At 42.9% G+C, this 23583-nt stretch overlaps 2 protein-coding genes across 10 annotated transcripts in view; one reads left to right on the top strand and one right to left on the bottom strand.

Annotated features, from left to right (window-relative positions):
• GNAS (GNAS complex locus) overlaps positions 1–23583 on the top strand; it is a 143842-nt gene that overhangs the window by 25554 nt on the left and 94705 nt on the right. The window lies entirely within an intron of this gene.
• LOC142666727 (piezo-type mechanosensitive ion channel component 2-like) overlaps positions 1–23583 on the bottom strand; it is a 224171-nt gene that overhangs the window by 149684 nt on the left and 50904 nt on the right. For 6 of the 9 annotated variants that reach the window (XM_075846886.1, XM_075846883.1, XM_075846882.1 and 3 more), the window contains exons 4-6: positions 14550–14734; positions 14041–14126; positions 10345–10473 (exon numbers count right to left, since the gene is read on the bottom strand). The gene's annotated coding sequence lies outside the window, so the exon portion shown is untranslated. The remainder of the gene's footprint in view (positions 1–10344; positions 10474–14040; positions 14127–14549; positions 14735–23583) is intronic. The other 3 variants (XM_075846885.1, XM_075846884.1, XM_075846888.1) reach the window with 3 other exon arrangements.

Genomic DNA, 23583 nt, shown 5'->3' with positions numbered 1-23583 from the left:
ATATGAGTGATCATAGTCAATATAACGCAGCATTATCAGATATATGAGTGATCATAGTCAATATAACGCAGCATTATCAGTAATATGAGTGATCATAGTCAATATAACGCAGCATTATCAGTAATATGAGTGATCATAGTCAATATAACGCAGCATTATCAGTTATATGAGTGATCATAGTCAATATAACGCAGCATTATCAGATATATGAGTGATCATAGTCAATATAACGCAGCATTATCAGTAATATGAGTGATCATAGTCAATATAACGCAGCATTATCAGATATATGAGTGATCATAGTCAATATAACGCAGCATTATCAGTAATATGAGTGATCATAGTCAATATAACGCAGCATTATCAGTAATATGAGTGATCATAGTCAATATAACGCAGCATTATCAGTAATATGAGTGATCATAGTCAATATAACGCAGCATTATCAGTTATATGAATGATTATAGTCAATATAACGCAGCATTATCAGATATATGAGTGATCATAGTCAATATAACGCATGCATTATCAGTAATATGAATGATCATAGTCAATATAACGCAGCATTATCAGATATATGAGTGATCATAGTCAATATAACGCAGCATTATCAGATATATGAGTGATCATAGTCAATATAACGCAGCATTATCAGATATATGAGTGATCATAGTCAATATAACGCAGCATTATCAGATATATGAGTGATCATAGTCAATATAACGCAGCATTATCAGATATATGAGTGATCATAGTCAATATAACGCAGCATTATCAGATATATGAGTGATCATAGTCAATATAACGCAGCATTATCAGATATATGAGTGATCATAGTCAATATAACGCAGCATTATCAGATATATGAGTGATCATAGTCAATATAACGCAGCATTATCAGATATATGAGTGATCATAGTCAATATAACGCAGCATTATCAGTAATATGAGTGATCATAGTCAATATAACGCAGCATTATCAGTAATATGAGTGATCATAGTCAATATAACGCAGCATTATCAGATATATGAGTGATCATAGTCAATATAACGCAGCATTATCAGTAATATGAGTGATCATAGTCAATATAACGCAGCATTATCAGATATATGAGTGATCATAGTCAATATAACGCAGCATTATCAGTAATATGAATGATCATAGTCAATATAACGCAGCATTATCAGATATATGAGTGATCATAGTCAATATAACGCAGCATTATCAGTTATATGAATGATCATAGTCAATATAACGCAGCATTATCAGATATATGAGTCACTCATTATTTTTTCTGCACTCTGAATTCTGTAAAACTGGACAGTCCGGATTGTGACTGAAACATTTTGAGTCGGAGGGGATACAGATAGTGATGGTAAAATCAAGGACTCATGCTTCCCCTTAAGACATTATAATACATTTGGCAGGAGGCCTGAAGCCTTTTCCTTGTTAGATTGAAAGAATGGCTGAGCGAATTATGACGTGAATCAAAATCACGATTAATTGAACATGTAACCACAATTACGCTTGTTGAACATTATTTAGGCCCCACCCCTTTTGCATACCACGCCCCTTTTTGCATGCTACGCCACTGAATTTATATTTATCCTCTGAGCCTGCTGTATACCCCTGTATATAATATACCCCGAGACACTGCCCCCACACAGTATATTGCCCCATAGTGCTCCCCACACAGTATAATGCCCCATAGTGTTCCCCACACAGTATAATGCCCCATAGTGCTCCCCACACAGTATAATGCCCCATAGCAGCCCCACACATTATAATGCCCCTATAACTGCCCTCCACACAGTATAATCCCCTATAACTGCCCTCCACGCGGTATAATGCCCCCCATAACTGCCCTCCACACAGTATAATGCCCCTATGACTGCCCTCCCCACCATATAATGCCCCCATAACTGCCCTCCACACAGTATGTCCCCCATAACTGCCCTCCACACAGTATAATGTCCCCCATAACTGCCCTCCACACAGTATAATGTCCCCCATAACTGCCCTCCACACAGTATAATGTCCCCCATAACTGCCCTCCACACAGTATAATGTCCCCCATAACTGACTTTGATGCAGTATAATGCCCCTATAGCTGCCCTCACACAATATAATGCCCCCATAGCTGTACCCCACACAGTATAATGTCCCCCATAACTGACTTCGATGCAGTATAATGCCCCTATAGCTGCCCCCAACACAGTATAATGCCCCCACAGCTGCCCCCAATAGTGCCTGATAAAATTAATAATATATATACTTTCCTAACCCTGTTCCAATGATGAGTGGAGGAGATCCCTCTGCTCCTCCTGTCAGTGCGGCGAGGTGCAGACAGGCGTGATGAGATCACTGCCTCTCGTCCAGCGATAGATAATGAATGGTGGAGCAGGGATTTTACGTTCCCCTGCTCTACTATTGGGTTCAACTGTATCTGTGTCATGAAGATGCAGATACAGATAAAACCGAAATTCGCAAGATGACGGCGATTAATTGCGCTGAATTTCGATTAATTGCCCAGCCCTAGTTGAAAGTATCCATTAGTTTGGTTGACTTTCAAAGATTTTAGGAAGTCTGCAATATCTTCTTTTACACGGTGATTCTCAATTTTTTTTCTTCATGAAGGTCTGATCACCTGACCGAGCCACATTGTAAAATTTTTAATTACTGCTGACCCTTTTTTTTTTTACTGTGGCCCGTGATCCACATTCACTTTGTATATAGTCCCTTTCACCTAAATCTACAGAGTGAATACAAGTTGCCGTAATTTTGGTCCTTACATTGGAGCCTAGCTGGACTCTTGTGCACTGTATGGAAGACATGGAGCGTCGCAGTGTCATCATTTACACGATCTCGAAAATGTAATCTCTATGGACACTTTAATAAGTATTGCTAAATGCTTCTCTCCTATTTTGTAATGTTAAATATATATCTTTACATTTCGTACACATGCAATCTGTCTAAATTGGAAAAAATATTTGTATATATATATACACACACACACACACACACACACACACACACACACACACACACACACACACACACATATATATATAATAGGCACTTGCAAATCGTGGCCCTTGAACTTCTACAGAAGTGAAAAGTCAAGTTGGATCACTTCCCAGGACTTCATGCTCCATAGCAGCCACGGAGCCACAGATTACCTCCATAGCACTCCTATCAGTGGGGCAAAATATGTAATATCCATAATTGAAGTCTAAAAGGGTAACTAAACTTTTAAAAAACGTTTGACATGTCAGGAGTTTTGATCGGTGGGGTTCCAGGTGCTGTGACCCCAATCGATCGGATCTCAATGTTTACGGTTTGTTCTGCTGCGTAAGAGAAGTTTAATTGCATTGTATTTATTCTTGTGATCAGGGGGGTCTCCAATCATGATCATCATCTATTAGCCAGTTTGAAGAGCAGCTACAAAGATAGCCTCTCGCTTTAGAGGATTTCCCACATTCGTACAGTACAGGGACAACTCGCTGATATAAATAGGCACCATGTTCATGTACTTGGGAGTCAATGTCTGCTCGGCTCCCTTGAAGTAAACTCTCTCCCTGCTCATATTAAACCCCTGCCCTTACACAAGCTGGCCCGTGTGGTTTGGAGACAAGTGAAAAAACAATTGGGTTACAATGTGTCTGAAATGCCTCTATGGAATAATGCTTCTTACTTTCCTTTAATGCCCCCACGGTTGTCTCCAGCTATTGGAACTATAGGGGACCTATATGAGGATAATATCCTACTTTCATTCACTCAGTTGCAGACTAAGTACGACATACCACGCACCCATTTTCATAGGTATCTACAGGTTCGTCATATTTTACAAACCCAATTCCATCACTTGAGAAATAACTTAACAATCTCTTCCTTTCCACTGATAGGGATTCTTAACTCCCAGGGTCCACGAGGCCTGATATCCGCTCTATATACCCATTTGTTATCCGTCACGGTGAACTCCACTAGTTATAGAGAGTAGATGGAAACGGTGGATTCCTGCAATTCAGACAGATGATTGGAATGATATTTTGGAGTCCCATCTTCATGTTTCCCCATCCGCAAACAATAAAATGATCCAGCTATATATAATGCACCAGGCATATTTGACCCCGATTAGGATATTCAAAATGGGACGTTTGCCTTCTTCAGATTGTCTGAGATGCCATGTTCCGGAGGCAGATTTTTGGCATATGATATGGTCATGTACCATCATTAGGGACTTTTGGAATTACATACTATCCCTGTTATCGTCCTTATTACATGTAGGTATCCCTTTATGTCCTAAGATATGTTTGTTTGGTATACTGGATGGGGAGACATGGAATCACCATACTAGAATTTTTTTGAGAGAGACTCTGTTTCTAGCACGAAAAACTATAGCACAATATTGGATGAATGATCGACTTCCATCAATTGGTCATTGGAAGGGACTGGTAAATTCTGTCATACCTTTCGAGAAGGTTGTATTTCTGAACCCTGGTTGTAGTACTAAGTTTTCTAAAGTTTGGGATATTTGGAACAACTCCCCTTTGACAGTCAACCCCTCTGCTGGTTCACAAGATACTGTGAGATAGTAACGTAAGTGACCCGAATTTTTATTATGTATCTCCTTGAACTTGCTGTGCCTGATTCATTAGATGCTCGTGGGTGACACGGGTCCTAGGCTGTTTTGTTTTCTTTTATTTCTGTTCTTGTTTTTTGTCCTTTTATTCTAATAGTCTTACATACGTCAAAGTAAACCAGTCTAAGTGCCATTGTTTATGGCATATTAAATTCCTGGAATGTTCTTATTACTTGACTTGCTGTATGTACATTTCCTTGATCCAATGTGATGTATTTTACAATCAGAGATGTGTGACTGATTTTATACTTGTTACTGCAACAGTTCTTAATAAAACGAGTTAAAAAAATAAATAAAAAAATAGGCACCATGTAATACTTGATTTATCCTCTGGGGGAGCTGCAGGGGAATTGAACACTTCCTGACAGTTTCTCTCACAGATTTCATTAGGACACCCTGTGATCCGTTTATAGTCCGGGAATCCTGCTAATAAAAAGGAATCATCCAAAGCAGATATTCCATTTAAGATGATTAATCTGCATAAAAATTTAATATTATGTTTTACTATTGAGTTGTTGAAAAATGTCCGTATTATTTCAATTTAATACACTTTTATTAAAAGTTAAATAAATCTACAAGTGGAATTATTTTACAGTGAAGTCCCAATGTTTACTTCCCTGTTAGGCTCTGTTCACATCTGCGTCAGGGCTCCGTTTCCGACGTCCTGTCGGAGCTTTCCTTCGGAACGGAGCCCTGACTGACACAAACTGAAACCATAGGTTTCCGTTTCCATCACCATTGATTTCAATTGTGACGGATCCGGTGCCAATGGTTTCAGTTTGTCTCCGTTGTGAAAGGGTTCCGTCGTTTTGACGGGATGAGTAGCGCAGTCGACTACGGTATTCATCCCGTCAAAGCGACGGAACCCTTGCACAACGGAGACAAACTGAAACCATTAGCACCGAATCCGTCACCATTGAAATCAATAATGATGGAAACGGAAACCTATGGTTTCAGATTGTGTCAGTCAGGGCTCCGTTCCGAAAGAAAGCTCAGATGAAACGTCGGAACGGAGCCCTGACGCAGATGTGAACGAAGCCTAAAATGCCAGTTTCTTAATTGAAACACGGGTCATTTCAAGGTCCTTTTGTAAAACACTAGAAACAAAAGTTATAATGCCAGTTGCACACGACCGATTGCCACTCGGGCCGTTATTCACGGCATCCAAGTGGCACCCAATAGTTTTAACGGACACGTTCACTTTAGAGGGTGAATCAAGTCCGTGAAAACAGACCCGACTCTCCGATCCGTGGAAAGATAGGACATGTCCTATCTTTCCACGGATCACGGATGGGACCCGGCCGGCACACAACGGTCGTGTGCATTAGGCATAATACAATATGATGCTCCGTAGCGTAGTATTTTAGTGCATATTAGGGTAAACCTACAAATAAAACAGTCAATGGCAATAGTCATGTCCCATCAGACACCTGTTCCAACATATAGGGAGAGGGGATGTTATAAAACATCATGACAGCCCTCTCCCCTGTCTCTATGGAAATAATCTGAGTGCCGTAAGTATTGCGCCAAGGAAAGCAACCAGAGGGAATTTGATTCCCTGCACTTGATATCAGGTAATTTGCTCTACCTTGTAAATGGAGTAATGGGGCAAATAGCTAGAAAAATTGCTCCTGGATGTATAAGTGAAGGGTCACCAGAGATACCCGTCATTCTAAAGGCTATGTAAACCTTTGAAAGCTATTTTTTTCCCTTTAATAATAGTGTGTTTTGTGCGACTTTATAATTCGTTTTTATTGAAAATTATTTTTATTTTTTGAGATACAGCCGCTTTATATCCTGTATACAGAGCAGCTGTATCTTACGCTAACTCCTGTACCCGTCAGGTCCGCGGTACTGACGGGTCCTGTGTGTCTCTGACATGTAGGATCCACCTGTTATCCATCACATTTAAAGAGACCGTCCCCAGTTTATTAATTCCCTATCTCCTAAATAATCTAGTAGGCGCTTTACTGCTGATAACTACAGTGTGATTTGTTTGAAAAAAAGTTTATTATTTGCAAAGTTATGAGCATTTTTCTAAATATGTAAATGAGCCTTCATTAGACAAGTGGGAGGTAACAGCAGCGATTCTCCGGAGGTGGAGCCTCCTCACAGCCTCTGATGCCGTCCTATCAGAATGAAGCTGCTTCACACAGTGTGAGAGACTGAGGCTGGAGGGAAGGGGGATCACTTCAAACAGCAATATCTCCGGCTGTGGACCACCTAGAACAACGGTGTCTGATGTCATATTAGAGAGGAGATTCTAATCTTTCATATGACACCAGGATCACAGTTCGAGCTGGACTAACCGGAGATATCGCCAGTTGAATACACAGGGAATGGAAGCTGTATACTATATGATCACACTGTGGTGCTGGGCTGGGAAGGGGGAGAAGCTGTATGCTGATTGGACAGCGTCATACAGAAAACATTACACCGCCCAGAGTGAAAAGAAAGCGTCACCTCCTATTTGGCTATTAGAGCCACATTAGCATATATAGAAAAATGCTCAGAACTTTGCTAATAATATTGTTTTTTTTAAAACAAATCACACTGTAGATATCAGCATCATAGCACCTATTAGATTAGTTAGGAGATAGAGTCCCTTTAAGTTCATAACTTAGATGTGATGGAAACCAGGACTTGCTGACAATGAACCCGTCAGTCCCGCTGACCTGACGGATTCAGGTCTTAACGCACGATACAGCTGCTCTGTATACAGGATACAAAGCAGCTGTATCTGAAAAAGTAAAAATCATTTTTAATAAAAACGTATTATAAAGTTGCACCAAACACGATGATTGACCTTTTTATTAAATATTTGCTTTGAAGGTTTACATAGTCTTTAATTGCAATGCTTATCAGAAAATTGTCAGGACAGTCAAAATCCACAACCACACCTAGCTGCTGTCCAAGATTACAATTTGGGCATTTCAGGGGTATGACCAGATGACAAAGATGGGTTGCCCTCCTTGCGGGCTTATTGCTGCATCTCACGTTATTGTGTGTCCAATATAGATTGAAAATCTTGTGATTTCTTGTAGACGTCCAATTGTAGACATACAAGACGGGTAATTCAGCAATGTATAACGCCACAGTAGGTCATTGTTCCGTTTCGGATCAGAAGTTATTCCAGAAGCCATTGCTTTGAGCGTAACACACAGAACCTTTTCACTTGTGTAAGCCCTACAGGACCAAAGGAGGATTTCGGCAGAATTGTCATGTTTAGCTAGACCTCTAAAGAACAGACATGGGAACAATAGCCATATTGTCAGCGCTGAACGGCCTGACTTGTGTGATTTGTTCAGCCCTGAGGTCTGCAATAGCAAAACAGAAGAAATGAATGGCAAAACAATAGTATAGGTCGTGCCAACTTACAAGAAATGTAGATGGAAGATAGTCATCATTCATCACAATTATTATCTACTTTCCCCAATTTTTTAATTAGGCCTTGTTCACATAGCGTGTATTTGACGTGCCTGAAAAACGCATGCTGTAAGCTTCCCATTGACATCCAAGCATTGTAGTGCAGACAACGCGTTTATTTTTAAGTTTTTTTAAACACGTGCTCATGCGTTTCTAACGCGTTTTTGTAGTGTAGGGGAATCAACTGCAAAGGTAGGAGAGTCGCTGCAAAAAGTGGCGCCTGCCCTGAGGGACCTGGCGGACATGTATTACATGGCTGCTCATTCATCTCCTACAGTGCCTGTCACGTCTGTTATAAAGTGAAGCCATGACACTAATGTGAACAGGGCCCGAAATGCTTTCCAGCCAGAGCTCTGCAACCAAAAATGTCAAAATTCCCAAATTGTCCAACTGCATCACACCACAATAAAGGAGCAATGCATTTCTGGGTGGTTTATTTTTTAATTTCAGCGGCCAGCTCACAAGCAGGGAACCCCTCAGTTAGCGCAACATACCTCTATAACCAACAAGCCCCTTTAACCCTTTCAGGGCCAGAGTAATTTTCGTTTGTTATGCTTATGCCCTGCCCCTCCGCTTCAAAATGTTACAATCTTTAATTTTTTCGTCGACACAGCCATATGAGGGCTGAATTTTTACGGGACAAGTTGTACTTTCTAATGATACTATGTAATATTATGTGCAATGTCCCGGGAAGCAGGGAAATAAAATCTGAATGGGGTGGAATTGGAAAAAAACAGCAGTTCCGCCAATTTTTTATGTTTTTTTTGTTTACGGTGTTCAATGTACGGTGAAAATGACACATTACCTTTATTCTGTGGGTCAGTACGATCACGGCGATACCAAATTTATATAGTTTTTATTATGTTTTAGTACCTTTAGCACCGAGTTTTTTGAAGGCAGAAAATTCTGCCTCAAAATTCCGTCTGGAGTCTGCCTGCACACCGTTTGCCGCGTCTTTGCGAAAAAATGCTTTCTCTGCCTCCCATTGATGTCAATGGGGGGTAAAAGACGTAAACGCCCGAAGATAGGTCATGTCATTTCTTTCCCCGCTCGCGGGAAAAAAACGCCTCCTCCTCCCGTTAAAATCAATGGGAGGCGTTTACGGACGTTTTCTGGCACGTTTTCTGATGCGGTTTCCGCGTCAAAAAAACTCAGTGTGAACAGGGCCTTAAAAAGATTTCAACGTTTATTTTGCATCGCCATAATGTGACCCCCATAACTTTTTTCGATTCCTGTGTACAGAGCTGTGTCTTTTTGTACGTGGAAAGATGTTGTTTGTATTAATACCATTGGGGCAATGTCTGACATTTCAATAAGTTTTTATAAAAATTTTTGTGGGGGTTAAAGTAGCAAAAAAAACTGCGATTCAGAGATTTAGACCTTTTTTCCCGCTACGACGTTCACCGTATTGGATAACTATTTTTATAGTTCGGGCATTTTCGGATGCTGGGATACCTAATGTGTTTATTTTTATTCATTTTCATATGTGATCTAGGCAAAGGGGGGTGATTTTAATTTTTATAAAACCTTTTTTTTACATTTATTTTTTACTTTTATTTAACCCCCTCTAGGGGGCCTTAACCTGCAATCATTAGATCGCTTATGCCATAGGCTGCAGTATCACAACATTACAGTCTATGGCAAAATTAGTGAATTGCTATTGAAATCACAGGCCACAGGCCGGTCTCAATAGCAATCTTCCTATAGCAGGGCTGGGAGCGTTCACAAGGCTCCCAGCTGCTATCGGAATACATCGGCTCCTGCGATCTCGCCGCGTGGGAGCCGGTGACCGGCCCTGAAGTGAAAGGGGCAGTAAAAAACCACTCAGATGACTTCGGCATCTAAATGGTTAAATGCTTGCGATTAGATATTTTTCTGATCGCTGTGCAACACAGCAGAGACCGGGGTGCTATGGCGCGGTTTATGAGCGGGCGCCATATTTAAATACCCTTTCCCGACGTAAATAGGCATATTAGCGACGAGAAAGGGTTAATGAGCTACTACTGATGGAGTGCAATGCGGTGAGCTTTACTTTATTTCTTTTTGTTTTGATATAATGACTCTTCGGTATGTTGCTGCCGGGAGTTCTCCTCATGCCCGTTTCCCAGGGCGGAAAAGTATTTTTAGGACCCTGACCCAGTAGCATTTAACTCGGGAGAACAGAAGCATCATTCTCATATTGTCTTAAAACAACAAAATACAAAAAGATCATAGCTTTAAGGAAGACATTGTTTTAATATTGTACCTTATATGTCTAAAAAAAACAGGTACGCACCAAGGTGTATAGGTAAATAGCTTTATATGGTCTGTTGCATGTGACAATCTCCACGATATTCAGCGAGTCGTTGGCCTGGTGCTTTGTAGACGATTTGTCAAAAAGTTGGATCACGTGTAAAGGAGCGATCTAGAGGAAAAACAGCGAACCAGTGAAATATCAGATCACGAGTCCACCAATCACAGGGGCCAGGTAGTCCGTGCACCTGCTACAGGTGCCAAACTTTTTGCACTGTTTACTACTGATGTCTATGAAAGTTGTTTTTGTCGGACCACTAAAAAAATTCTATTTGATCCTGGAGTGATCTCCTTTAAAGGCGATCGTATTTTGTCCAATCTTGGATCAGATATTTGTTTTTTTTTTTGTAATGGTTCCCGTGCAAAATGGAACCTGATTTGTTGCCACAGGCTTTGGGTATGGACATTTCTTTTGCAGACTAAGGCCCCATGCACACGACCGTAAAAATAGTCTGTAATTACAGTCCACAATTACGGACCTATTCACTTCTATTGACCACGAACACCTTCCGTATATTTGCGGGAAGGTGTCCGGGCCGTAGAAGTGTTCAGAAAATTATGGAACATGTCCGTTCATTTGCTTTTTACGGGCCGTGCTCCCATACTTTGTATGGGAGCGCGGGCCGAAAATGCCAGTGGCTGTCCGCGGCCGGCTGTGCCCGTAAGGCCCCATGCACACGACTGTATTTTTCATCTGTAATTACAGACCGTAATTACAGACCCATTCATTTCTATGGGCTACGGACACCTTTTCGTATTTTTACGGTTGGGTGTCCGCACGGTAGACATTAAAGAACCTTTTTTTGTTTGTAATTACATCATGGACTCCTCATAGAAGTCTATGGGCGCTTCCGTAATTACCGATGGCTACAAATGTGCATACGAAATTACGGAAGCGTTGCAATGCGACGCCAGGAGATTACCCAAGAATCCACCCTTTTTTTGCAGATCAGTAAATACGGATGCACTACGGACACTGTTCCGTAATTGCGGATGATTTACGGATGAGTATAAATGACTACGGATCCGTATTTACGGATGGATGAAACCTACGTGTGCATGGGGCCTGAGGGCCTCATTTATCAAAATTGTCTAACAGAAGAACTAGCCTTGTTGGCCATAGCAACCAATTACATAGCAGTTGTCATTCTCCCAGAGAAATAAAAGCTGCAATGTGATTGGTTGCTATAGGCAACAAGACTAGTCTTTCCGTTTTGATCAATGAGGATTAAAACATTTGTTTCTGACTGTTGCGAATCTGTTCCATTAGTCTGAAAATATATTTGACCCTCCTACGCGATCTTCCTGATGAGAATTGTTACAGCGATGGTTGTAGTGATTCTAGTTGGCAGAGACGATGCCATATGTGGCCAGCACAGTATTTTTTTTCTTCTAGTTGTTATGGTAACCAGTTTTCTTGTAAAATTTCCAACCTAGAAAAATATTTCGGTGAGATGAGATGAACGATTTGGCAATGAATATGTTACGTGGCCTCCATGACGTACGTCTCTCTCAATGTATCTCAGGTGACCACAGTGTGGTGTCAGGAGTACCGGCATTGGTTTTTCTCCACCTATCGGGAAAACTGGAGTCCCCTGACCATATTTTGCAATACAAGTCAGCCAGTGACTGCTAAGAGGAGGCGCAACCGGGAAAGCTAAATACGCAGCTCTCTCTATTATACTCTATGGGAGCTACGAAAACAGCTGATCTCTCTAGTATACTCTATGGGAGCTATGGAAGCCGCTGATTGAATATACCATAAATTTGACCCATTTAAAAGTGGTTATTATTGTCATATTAGTTATATTATTGTTCGTTTTATTATCTTTTCTCATGCAGTTATGCCTTATGACTGTTAACCGTTGCTTGTACTGTAAAATATTAACAATTCCGGATTGTTTGGTCCCAGTTTACGTTCTTCAGCTAAGTGAATATTTTGAGTATCGTGTCAATACATCTACTATATTTAGCAAAATATGTTATTTAATCAGTTTTCCCTTGTAGCATATAGAGGATGTGTTCAAGTCTCAGATCATTTTTTATGCACAGAAACATTTATAAGGCTTGTCTTGTCTGGATAACCCGTTCATTGAATAACGACACCTCGGGCGATCATGTGATCACTGTGGGTCCGGCTTTAACCACAGCGTCCAGCTGTTATTGCCTGGGGAAGCTGTGTGCGGCCGCTCATCACCCATGAAATGGTTGCTGCAGGGGAAATGTAGTATTACATAGCGTATGGATGGAAGACTTTGTAAAACTTGGGTGCGTTGGGTATTCTAGAGTATAAGCCGCTCATTGGAATAGCTCTGTGCTTTGGCTCATAGAGGTGAGTTTTTAGTGAAGAGACCTCCATACACCCCATTATTGTTCAAAATATTAAGGGTTTATTTAGAAGAGCGTGTATCATGTCCATGTGACGGCCATTAAAACAACGGCCGTCACACGGACTCATGTATTTCAATGGGGCCGTTCACACGACCGTTGTTTCAACGGAGCATGTGAAGGGTCCGTGAAAAAATAGGACGTCCTATTTTTTTGCGCTTCACGCATTTCTCCATACACTCTAGTCTATGGGGGATGTGTGATAACGTGTCCCGCACGGGTGCACCTCGGACGTGAAAAACTGCCACGTTCCTGTGAATGTAGCCGAACAGTTTTGAAGCCCTCGATGTGGCTTTACTGTACAGGGACGGACAAACCATTGGTGCAACCTATGTAGCCGCACATGGACCCAGTAGACAAGGGGCACCCTGCCACCTTATAAGCTAGCGGCTTGCTACTATCTATAGCTCACAATTACTGGTAGGGAAACATAACGGGGGTGCTCTATGATGAGCTATTGAGCAAGGGGCCAATATACTGTATGTGCACAGGGGTCCTCTTCTGTCTGTGTCCGCCCCTGATACTGTACGTCCAGATGCCTCGGATTTCATACAGAGGCATTTAGTGGTGATCATCTGCTGATCGTATCGTTTTAAATACTAAAAATATCATCATTGCCGGCAGCAGAACTCCCTGTGTAAACAGGGAGACGCGCTGCCGACATGATAGAAATGTATAGGGACGAGCGATCAGAGTAACGTCTGCTCGTCCCCATACTATCTCCTTGTGAAAGGAGTAAACGAGCGCCGATCAACGATGTCTCGTTGATCAGCGCTCATTTACACGGCCCGCGTCAGGGGTGTAAGACCAGCTTTAGTGCGGTTCCGCTACTTGTGAATAGGGACTTACACAATATGGTTGATGGGTAGCAAATCGGTAGAAATAACTCGTTCCTTACACTACATGCACTATATAACAAATTAGATATCCTTCAACTCTATATAAAGATACTTCGCTACTACAATGTACATAGAAATTGTCCTTCAACTCCTGTGCACAAAGATACACGGACATACAAACGTATTCCCGTATTGTCCAGTGTCTTTATCTTGTATTCATACGTTGCCAAATTTGATACTAGAGTAATAATGTGGAAAGGAGAAAAAAAATCAATCATTGCGTAGAGCCAGCGTCGGACTGGGTTTCCTTGGGCCCACCAGAGAAAGTGATTTTGACGGCGATCCTCCATCTTTATAGAACATGTGGATGTCCAATTTTATCATAAACTTTGCTGTTATCATATAAATAAGATCTAACAGGTTATTTGGGAATCAACCCATAAGATACAGACCTTAGTGGTAGCCTTTGGGGCCCATTATTGTATCAGACCCTGGGCCTATGGGAGGATCCTCTGGTACTCATGCGGGCTAGCTGGCCCTGCAGATTAAAATAACCTCACTCAAATATACAGGGAGCTTTTTCCCTTTCACATTGTAAGGGTATGATCACATAGAGTTTTTTGGCACGGTTTTTGACGCGAAAACCGCGCCAAATAATGGCCATTGATTTCAATGGGAGGCTGAGGTGTTTTTTTCCCTCGAGCGGAACAAAAGCTTGCGGAAAAAAGAAGCTTCATGCCTCTTCTTCAGGTGTTTCTGTCTCTGACCTCCCATTGCATCAATGGGACGCAGAGAAAGTGGTTTTCGCTCAATGGCCGCTCAATTCCTGAAGGAATTTTGAGGCAGACTTTTTACCCTTGCAAAAAACTCTATGTGAAAATTTTCCCCTATAAATAAAAAAACTCACATTATAGAAGAATTAAAAATCCATGAGAATTTATAAATAGTTTCCTTTACTTACCTCGTACTGATCATGAGCTGTATAATATTTTCTTCTCCATTCACATCCAAAGTGACTGTGAAAATTCTGCTGGTTCCTCCCTGTATCGGTTTAAAGAAGACCTGTCAGCTTTCCCGTCATGTCCGTTTCCGCAAAAACTTGTTTTTCTCAATCTTTGAGAATCTGGTCTTCCTCTGTGATTCCTCCTGGAAATGTATGAATAAATTGACAACTAGAAGTCACCATTCATCAGGACAATGGGGGGGGGGGGGGTGTCCCTACAGTCTGTCCAAACAGTGCTAACCATCCTAGTTACCGGCGCTCTACAAACAGTAACGTGATCTAACAGCTTGGGCCCCATCCACATCGTGTTTATGGCCTAGGCTTAACGGCTGGGAAAAGCTCCCAACGTTTACGTTAAACGTAGGCTGTGATGGATGCCTTAGACTTTGTTCACACGGCGCTAAAAAAACAACAAACAAAAAAACGACGTGTAAACGCGTAAAAAACGCTAGCGTTTTTGTAAAGCGCTTTTTAAAATATAAGCGTCTTTGGCACTTTTTTTGATGCGTACTTAGAACTCCCATGGACTATGAGAATTAGGCGCGTTTTCGGCGCATTTTACACACCAAGAATTTACCTGAGGCTTTTTTTCACAACGCGTTTTTTAAACCCATGCTCTTTCCTATAGATGTCAATGGGAAGCTTAAAGCATGCGTTTTTTATGCGTTTTTTGGGACGTAAAACGCGTAGAACAGTAATCAAGGCCTAACAGTTGCATCGGTCACTCATAAATCTGTTACGATGTGTACGATTAACAGCAGCCTGTGGAGTATGGCAAACATTACCTATGTTAAATGATACCACGTGGTATACTTTTTTGCGGGATCCCGTTGTGTGGAATAGCGTGGTCTACTACTTAATCAGGTTACACCGATGTATACTATAACACTCTTTTGGCCTCTGTTGGGCAAACGGAGCCTTATGGATATACGTTTAGTGGGTACGGTGGGAGTTTCCCGGCCAGCATGCTAAACGTAGTGCCAAAATGTGATGTGAACAGAGCCGTAGCGCTGACTGTGTCATCTGAACTCCCACAATGTTAAAAATTTATTTAGCAGAATTTTTTATGTCGCTTTCTGTGTGAACAGAGAACATAATATCATAAATATAAATCAAAACAAGACTTGCAAAATATTTAATAAGATATTCTACATTTTATGTTGATTTAAATATTTTGGCAATGAGATGGTTGATCCAGGTCGAGGTTTTGCACCAGGGCCCAGGATCCTAAAAGAGTTATTTGGTTTAGAAACTCCATTTTCAATACCTGAGGTAATAGACAGGATTAATTCAGTCAGGATCTTTATTTAGAAGTCAGGGCGGAGAGCGGCTACAAAGAGCATCTCACTCTGGAGGACTCAGCAGTTGCAGTACAAGCACAGCCCAATGATCTCAATGAGAACTATGTAATTCTTTCTTTCCCCTGTGGAGGCACTGTAGGGAAAGTGAACACTTTGCTTTAGATTTCTCCACAGATTACAGCAGATTTTTTTTGGGTACCAGAAGCGAAACACCCTGGGATCAGCTTATCTCCTGAGGACACTTCTAATTAAAAGGAATTGTCCAAAGTGGGCAGCCCCTTTAACTCTACACCTCTGCTTAGCCAATAGGAAGAGTGTGGTGGGCATTCTTGACTCTACTTAGTGCCAACCTTGTCTCATTCTTAGTAGTCCAAAATAAAAATAAAGGTGCTGCCCATAGCAGCTGGTCATATTGCTGCTTTATCTTATCACCTGCCCTACAAAAAAATGAATCATTGAAGTGAGTGATTGCCATGGCTCATTATATGTTTGTCTTACTATTTTTAAATAAGACCAGTTTTGTTGTGTCCGAGTACATGAGCAACTGTTGTGTGCTAGGTACGGCTGGGTTCACTCCCGAGTCAGTGTTTTTGTTGTTCTGATCCGTCAGAGGAGCAGAACGGAAATACCGGAAGCGCTGGTTCCGTTGTATGATGAAGACACCACCAGCGACCAACGGGACCCATTGACGTTGATTGGTTCTGTCGAGGTGTCCATGGTTTTACCTGCGCTATTGTTTCCGGTATTTTTGTCCGTATCTGTAACAAATGTGAACGAGGTCTATGCCTTGGTGTAGTAGAGTTCACTTTAACATAATTTACCAAAAATTAAGTCCCCTTTTGTAAGCAAGAGTACCCAGATGGGTGAATAAAACCATATCCAGAAGCCATAAAGACACAGCGTAACAAGATAGTAGTTGCATTTTAAAGTTGGTCTCATATGAATTTTTAAGGCTTCTTTCACATCTGTGTCAGGGTTCCATTCTGACGTTCCGTCTGAGCTTTCCATCAGAACGGAACCCTGACCGACACAGAACGGAACCCTGACCGACACAGAACGGAACCCTGACCGACACAGAACGGAGCCCTGACCGACACAGAACGGAGCCCTGACCGACACAGAACGGAACCCTGACCGACACAGAACGGAACCCTGACCGACACAGAACGGAGCCCTGACCGACACAGAACGGAACCCTGACCGACACAGAACGGAACCCTGACCGACACAGAACGGAGCCCTGACCGACACAGAACGGAGCCCTGACCGACACAGAACGGAACCCTGACCGACACAGAACGGAACCCTGACCGACACAGAACGGAGCCCTGACCGACACAGAACGGAGCCCTGACCGACACAGAACGGAACCCTGACCGACACAGAACGGAACCCTGACCGACACAGAACGGAACCCTGACCGACACAGAACGGAACCCTGACCGACACAGAACGGAACCCTGACCGACACAGAACGGAACCCTGACCGACACAGAACGGAACCCTGACCGACACAGAACGGAACCCTGACCGACACAGAACGGAACCCTGACCGACACAGAACGGAACCCTGACCGACACAGAACGGAACCCTGACCGACACAGAACGGAACCCTGACCGACACAGAACGGAACCCTGACCGACACAGAACGGAACCCTGACCGACAAAGAACGGAACCCTGACCGACACAGAACGGAACCCTGACCGACACAGAACGGAACCCTGACTGAGACAAACGGGAACCATAGGTTTCAGTTTGCATCATTATTGATTTCAATGGTGCCGGATCCGATGCAAATGGTTTCCGTTTGTTTCAGTTGTGCAATGTTTCCGTTGTTTTGATGGAAGCAATACCGTAGTCGACTGCGCTATTCATTCCGCCAAAATGACGGAACCCTTGCACAACTGAGACAAACAGAAACCATTTGCACCAGATCCGTCACCATTGAAATCAATGGTGATGCAAACGGAAACCTATGGTTCTCGTTTGTCTCAGTCAGGGCTCCGTTCTGATGGGAAGCTCTGACAGAACATGAGAACGGGACCATGATGCAGATGTGAACGAAGCCTAACTTTATTGCTTCCTTGATGTACATATATTCTGGATATCTCATCATCCACTGCAGGAGAAATGTAGAATTACATGCCGAACATTCAAATGATTGGCCGTCCATGTAATGCCTGGATGAGCGGGGTCTGCTCTTCCATTTGGACACGGTTTGTCATGATGTTTTTTACGTGGCCATTTTTGCTTTTTGTCCACTTGAAAGACCTGTCACGCACACCTCAGGGAGTATATACAAGGCACTGTGCTCCCGACAATGTGCCAATGTGTATTCCAAATCTTAAAGAGTGCCATGTGGCCCGTGCACCAGTGTTTAAAGTGTAGTCAAAATCCATACCCCCTGAATTGAAACAATGGAAAACTGGCGTATCATTTCTACATAAATAGTATATAAAAGGCACAAGAATGTGAGAATGTTTGGGATAAACAACGGCCTATTCTAAGAATCACTCAGGACAAACATTGACACTGTGTTCTTGTCACAGATAAATCAGTGGGCAGATTATGGAACTGTAGGTCTTTATCTGTTTAATATGTCTGTGCTCTTCAATGGACACAAAAGAAAACTGTCCATATAAGTTGTCTAGTAAAGAAAACCTATTATCAGATACCCTATTTGGGAACTCGGGGTAAGGGCCCTTCTACACGGCCAATTATCGGGCAAACGAGCGCTCTTTTTCCATCATCACCCTGTGTAAACAGGGCAACATCAGCCGATGAACCAGAAAGCGCTCGTTCATCGGCTGATCCTATCATTTTAAATGCCGAAAATATTATCTTTGTCGGCTGCACATCTTGGTGTGTAAACAGGGAGACGCACTGCCGACATGATAATAATGTATGGGGACGAGTGATCGGTGTAATAAGCGCTCGTCCCCATGCACAGCTACTTGTGAAACGAGCTGTCTTGATCGGCGCTCGTTTACGCGGCCCACGTTGGACTGTGCAAGACCACCCTTAATAAATGGGCTCCCCCATTCAGAAACCTTATCTAGATTGGAGAGCGGGTACAAAGAACTTTTCTCATTTTGGACTGCCCGGCACCTCTGTGCATTGCATGGACTGCCCATTGTAGGCAAGTTTATCTCCGGTTTACTTCTATTATTCATTTTTAACTAAACTTCTAAAAAACTTTTCGTATGTCATAGTGATTTGTCAGAAGTTTTGATTGGTGGGGTTCCGAGGACCGAGACCCCCACCGATCGCTAAAACTAAGCGGGAGAATGGCTCGGGTGAGTGCTGTGCCGCTTCATTTCTGATCGGCTTTCCTTGGAGTTGAGCGAGCGGCAAACGGATTCAAAGACTTGACTTTCTATTGAGCACACAGCTCCGAGGAAAGACGATCAGAAACGAAGTGGCACAGCGATTCTCCAGCTTCGTTTTAGCGCTCTATAGGGGTCTCAGTGCTCGGACCCCCACCGATCAAAACTTCTGACATGTCACTATGACATGTAAAAAGTTTTTTACATTTTTTAGTTATACTTTAAGTGTGTCTGTTTCCCTACACCTACCAATTTGGTACAAACAGATGGAGCTATATAAAAACTACTGCAAAGGAAAATTGGAGCAGTTGTCTTTAGCAACCTGTCAGATCTCACCTTTCTTCTAGAAACGGCTCCATTTCATTATACACCCCCTTCCATGGTGTTCAACAATTAATCGTTAGCAGTGCAAGGCAGCATTATAACTGTGGTTCCCCAGGAGAGAGCCCCTGATGATACAGGAGGAGGATTTCCGACTTCCTTAGACCCATTACACAATGAATGTAAACTGGGGTCACTGATAATATCTGTAGTCAGAAAAGGAATGCCTGCAGGCAAACAAAACCCTATTTCCTGACCACCCAATAGATAATAAAGATAAAGTAAGAGTTTACAACTTTTATTAAGCTACGTGTAGCAAGACAAACTATACACATAAATTTTAAAAATTTCACTGCCACAGACCGAAGTCAGTATAACAGCTGGAGAACCCAGCCGAGTATCAGAGAGTTGCGATGTATGCCGAGTGTCGGCAAACAGTCAGTACAGGGGCATCAGTGCCTCTATTAGTATAATAGATCCGGCTGAGGCAGGGATTAAAAATCAATACAGCCCCCCCGACATGTTTCGCTAACTAGTAGCGTCCTCAGGGGTACACGGGGCTAATGGCGGCGCCGCGAGAAAACCGCTCCTCTTATGGGAGTGTGAAATGACGAGAGGTGGGTGTGTGGATGACCGCCAATCAGGCGAGGCTAAACATCGGAAGCGGCAGGGGAGAGCAAGCAACCAATCGGAGGCCGGATAGCAAGCAGCCCATAACAGCCCATAGACTGCGCAGCAGTAAAAACAAAGTGCCGAGATAATTAAAAGACGGCACGCCTGCGCAGTAGAGTGACTAAGGGACTTAGAGCAGGGCCGAACAGGGGGAGAGCATAGCACGGACCAGAGGATCGGCGCATGCGCTGTGGGAACAGAAACGAACTTAGTGCAAGGAACAGCTGACAGCCACCATGGATATCTCGCACCAAACACAGAGCCGAGAATATATCTCACCCGACTGTGATTTGTGATTTGTCAACACATTTGTCGACTTCATGTCTATGCTCAACAATAATTCCATTGGCATGAGATTCACTTATGAAATTAACGATCATACGATCAACTTCCTTGATCTTAAGATCTCTCTGGACCCTGGTGGTGGTGTCCAAACTGATATATTTCGTAAAGCTACAGCCACCAATAGCTTTCTGCATTGGGACAGTCATCATCCCCCTGCCCTTAAAAGAGGGATACCCATTGGCCAATACCTGCGGGCCAGACGCAACTGCTCTGATGAGCAATCTTTTCAGAGGGAATGTGATGGTCTCTACCAAAAAATTTTGGCAAGAGGTTACCCGAAAAAGTGGTTACATAGGGCGTATGCCAGGGCTAGGGCGTCTCTTAGATCTGATCTACTTTCCGATGGTGTTGCTAGGTCTGTGCGGTCAACGACTTCTGGTGCCATCCGCTGTATTGGCACGTTCGATGTCTGCTCCTCCCAAGTTGTTGGAGTATTGAAGAAGCATTGGTCTATTCTTACTGCTGACCCTGACCTAAAAGAGGCAATCCCTGCTAATCCCGCTATTACCTATCGTAGGGGTAAAAATCTACGTGATCTTCTAGTGCATAGTCATTTTTCATCAACCCCCTCACGGGCCCCATCCACATGGTTGAAATCACCCGTCACGGGTTTTCATCCCTGTGGTAGGTGTTCCTTCTGCCCACTGATGCCGAGAGTTAAGAGTTTTATCAATCCTCTTGACGGCAGGTCCTATGACATTAAACAATTTCTTAACTGTCAGAGTGGTGGAGTTGTTTATCTGGCTAGATGTCCTTGCCCTAAACTTTATGTGGGCAAAACTCTGCAGGAATTGAGGAGAAGGGTGTCCAGACATCTTAGTACCATCAACCTTAAGGAAGACACCACTCTTGCCAGACATATGCATAGATATCACCCCGATAATCCGAAGCTGCTCCAATTTTGGGGCATTGCACAGTTTAAGTTGGGACCCAGGGCAGGTAATTTGGACCGTAGGCTTCTACAGGAGGAGGCACGGTGGATTCACCGTCTCGGCTCCATGACCCCTCAGGGACTTAATGAGGGTTTTACATTTAGTGCATTTTTGTAGGTTCTTCTGCGTTTCCCTTTATGACTCTGTATGGATTCATTTGTACTATACTTTATTCGCCTTTATTGTCTCGGTTTCTTGGCTGCCTTTATCGGTACCATCCCTTTACTGTGGTCTCCTGACAAGGGGGCTGTAGGATTATGTATGAATATATTTCTGTATATACATTTGTCTAATTTGATCCACTATTCGTACGTGGTCTAACTATACGCATTATGTGCTTGGCGGCTCTTTCTCTTTTTCTATTTTTATTATTATTTATAAATGAAGATGGATGTTAATGCTATCGCATTCCTTGTCATTTTATATTTATATTATTTATTACTAATTTTCATGATTACTCTTGAGGTGGCTGTTTGGAAGAGTAGCTGCTACCGGTTGGCTTTTCTTAAAGGGAGTCTGTTTCACATATCTGGACTGTTAGGGACACTTGGGCACTTTGCCTTTTATGTGGCATTGCACTAGACTTGTGTGTATGCAAATCACAGTCGGGTGAGATATATTCTCGGCTCTGTGTTTGGTGCGAGATATCCATGGTGGCTGTCAGCTGTTCCTTGCACTAAGTTCGTTTCTGTTCCCACAGCGCATGCGCCGATCCTCTGGTCCGTGCTATGCTCTCCCCCTGTTCGGCCCTGCTCTAAGTCCCTTAGTCACTCTACTGCGCAGGCGTGCCGTCTTTTAATTATCTCGGCACTTTGTTTTTACTGCTGCGCAGTCTATGGGCTGTTATGGGCTGCTTGCTATCCGGCCTCCGATTGGTTGCTTGCTCTCCCCTGCCGCTTCCGATGTTTAGCCTCGCCTGATTGGCGGTCATCCACACACCCACCTCTCGTCATTTCACACTCCCATAAGAGGAGCGGTTTTCTCGCGGCGCCGCCATTAGCCCCGTGTACCCCTGAGGACGCTACTAGTTAGCGAAACATGTCGGGGGGGCTGTATTGATTTTTAATCCCTGCCTCAGCCGGATCTATTATACTAATAGAGGCACTGATGCCCCTGTACTGACTGTTTGCCGACACTCGGCATACATCGCAACTCTCTGATACTCGGCTGGGTTCTCCAGCTGTTATACTGACTTCGGTCTGTGGCAGTGAAATTTTTAAAATTTATGTGTATAGTTTGTCTTGCTACACGTAGCTTAATAAAAGTTGTAAACTCTTACTTTATCTTTATTATCTATTGGGTGGTCAGGAAATAGGGTTTTGTTTGCCTGCAGGCATTCCTTTTCTGACTATATATTGCACCCGCTGACTACCCAGGGTCAAACCTGTGTTTTTTGTCACTGATAATATCTGTACCCTAATGGAGAAAAGCTAAGAAACAGACAACCATTAAAGGAGTTGTCCAGGATTAGAAAAACGTGCCTGCTTTCTTCAAAAAACAGCGACACGCCCGTCTACAGGTGTAATGTGGTATTGCAGCTCAGCCCTATTGACCACAGTGGAATCAAGCTGCAATACCAGAAACAACCCATGACAGGTGTGGCGCTATTTCTGGAAGAAAGCCTTGATGTTTTTCTAATCCTGGACCACCCCTTTTTTGTGCTGGTTTTCCAAAATGTGAGGTTATAAAAACACTGGAACTTTTTTCTTACATTTTGCGTGGTCATTAAGACCGCCATTATGTCCCAGCGATATCTAGAGACAAATGAAAAGATGCAATGTCATTAATAACGAAGATACGATGAACCCAATTAATAAATTAGGCGTATCTTTGTCCGTCTATGCGCCAGAAAGTCAAGTCCAGGTCAGCTATGAGCTGGTGAAGATATGCGCCATAACTTACGTCAGTTTACAGAAGAGACGTGAGCAGCGCAAGTGGCGAAATATGCCACTTTTGTGCCATTTGCGTCTTTTCTAGGCCAGAAAACTGGTGAAAACAAGTATTAATTTCCCCCTATTGTCTTCAGCCACCCATAGAGGGGAGCTGGAGAATTAAAGCAAACACTGAGTTAATATTTAATAAAGCTGCGGAG

Source organism: Rhinoderma darwinii, chromosome 13 (genome assembly GCF_050947455.1).
Source record: "Rhinoderma darwinii isolate aRhiDar2 chromosome 13, aRhiDar2.hap1, whole genome shotgun sequence".
In the NCBI taxonomy this organism is placed as follows: Eukaryota; Metazoa; Chordata; class Amphibia; order Anura; family Rhinodermatidae; genus Rhinoderma; species Rhinoderma darwinii.
This window is presented reverse-complemented; position numbering and strand designations above follow the sequence as displayed.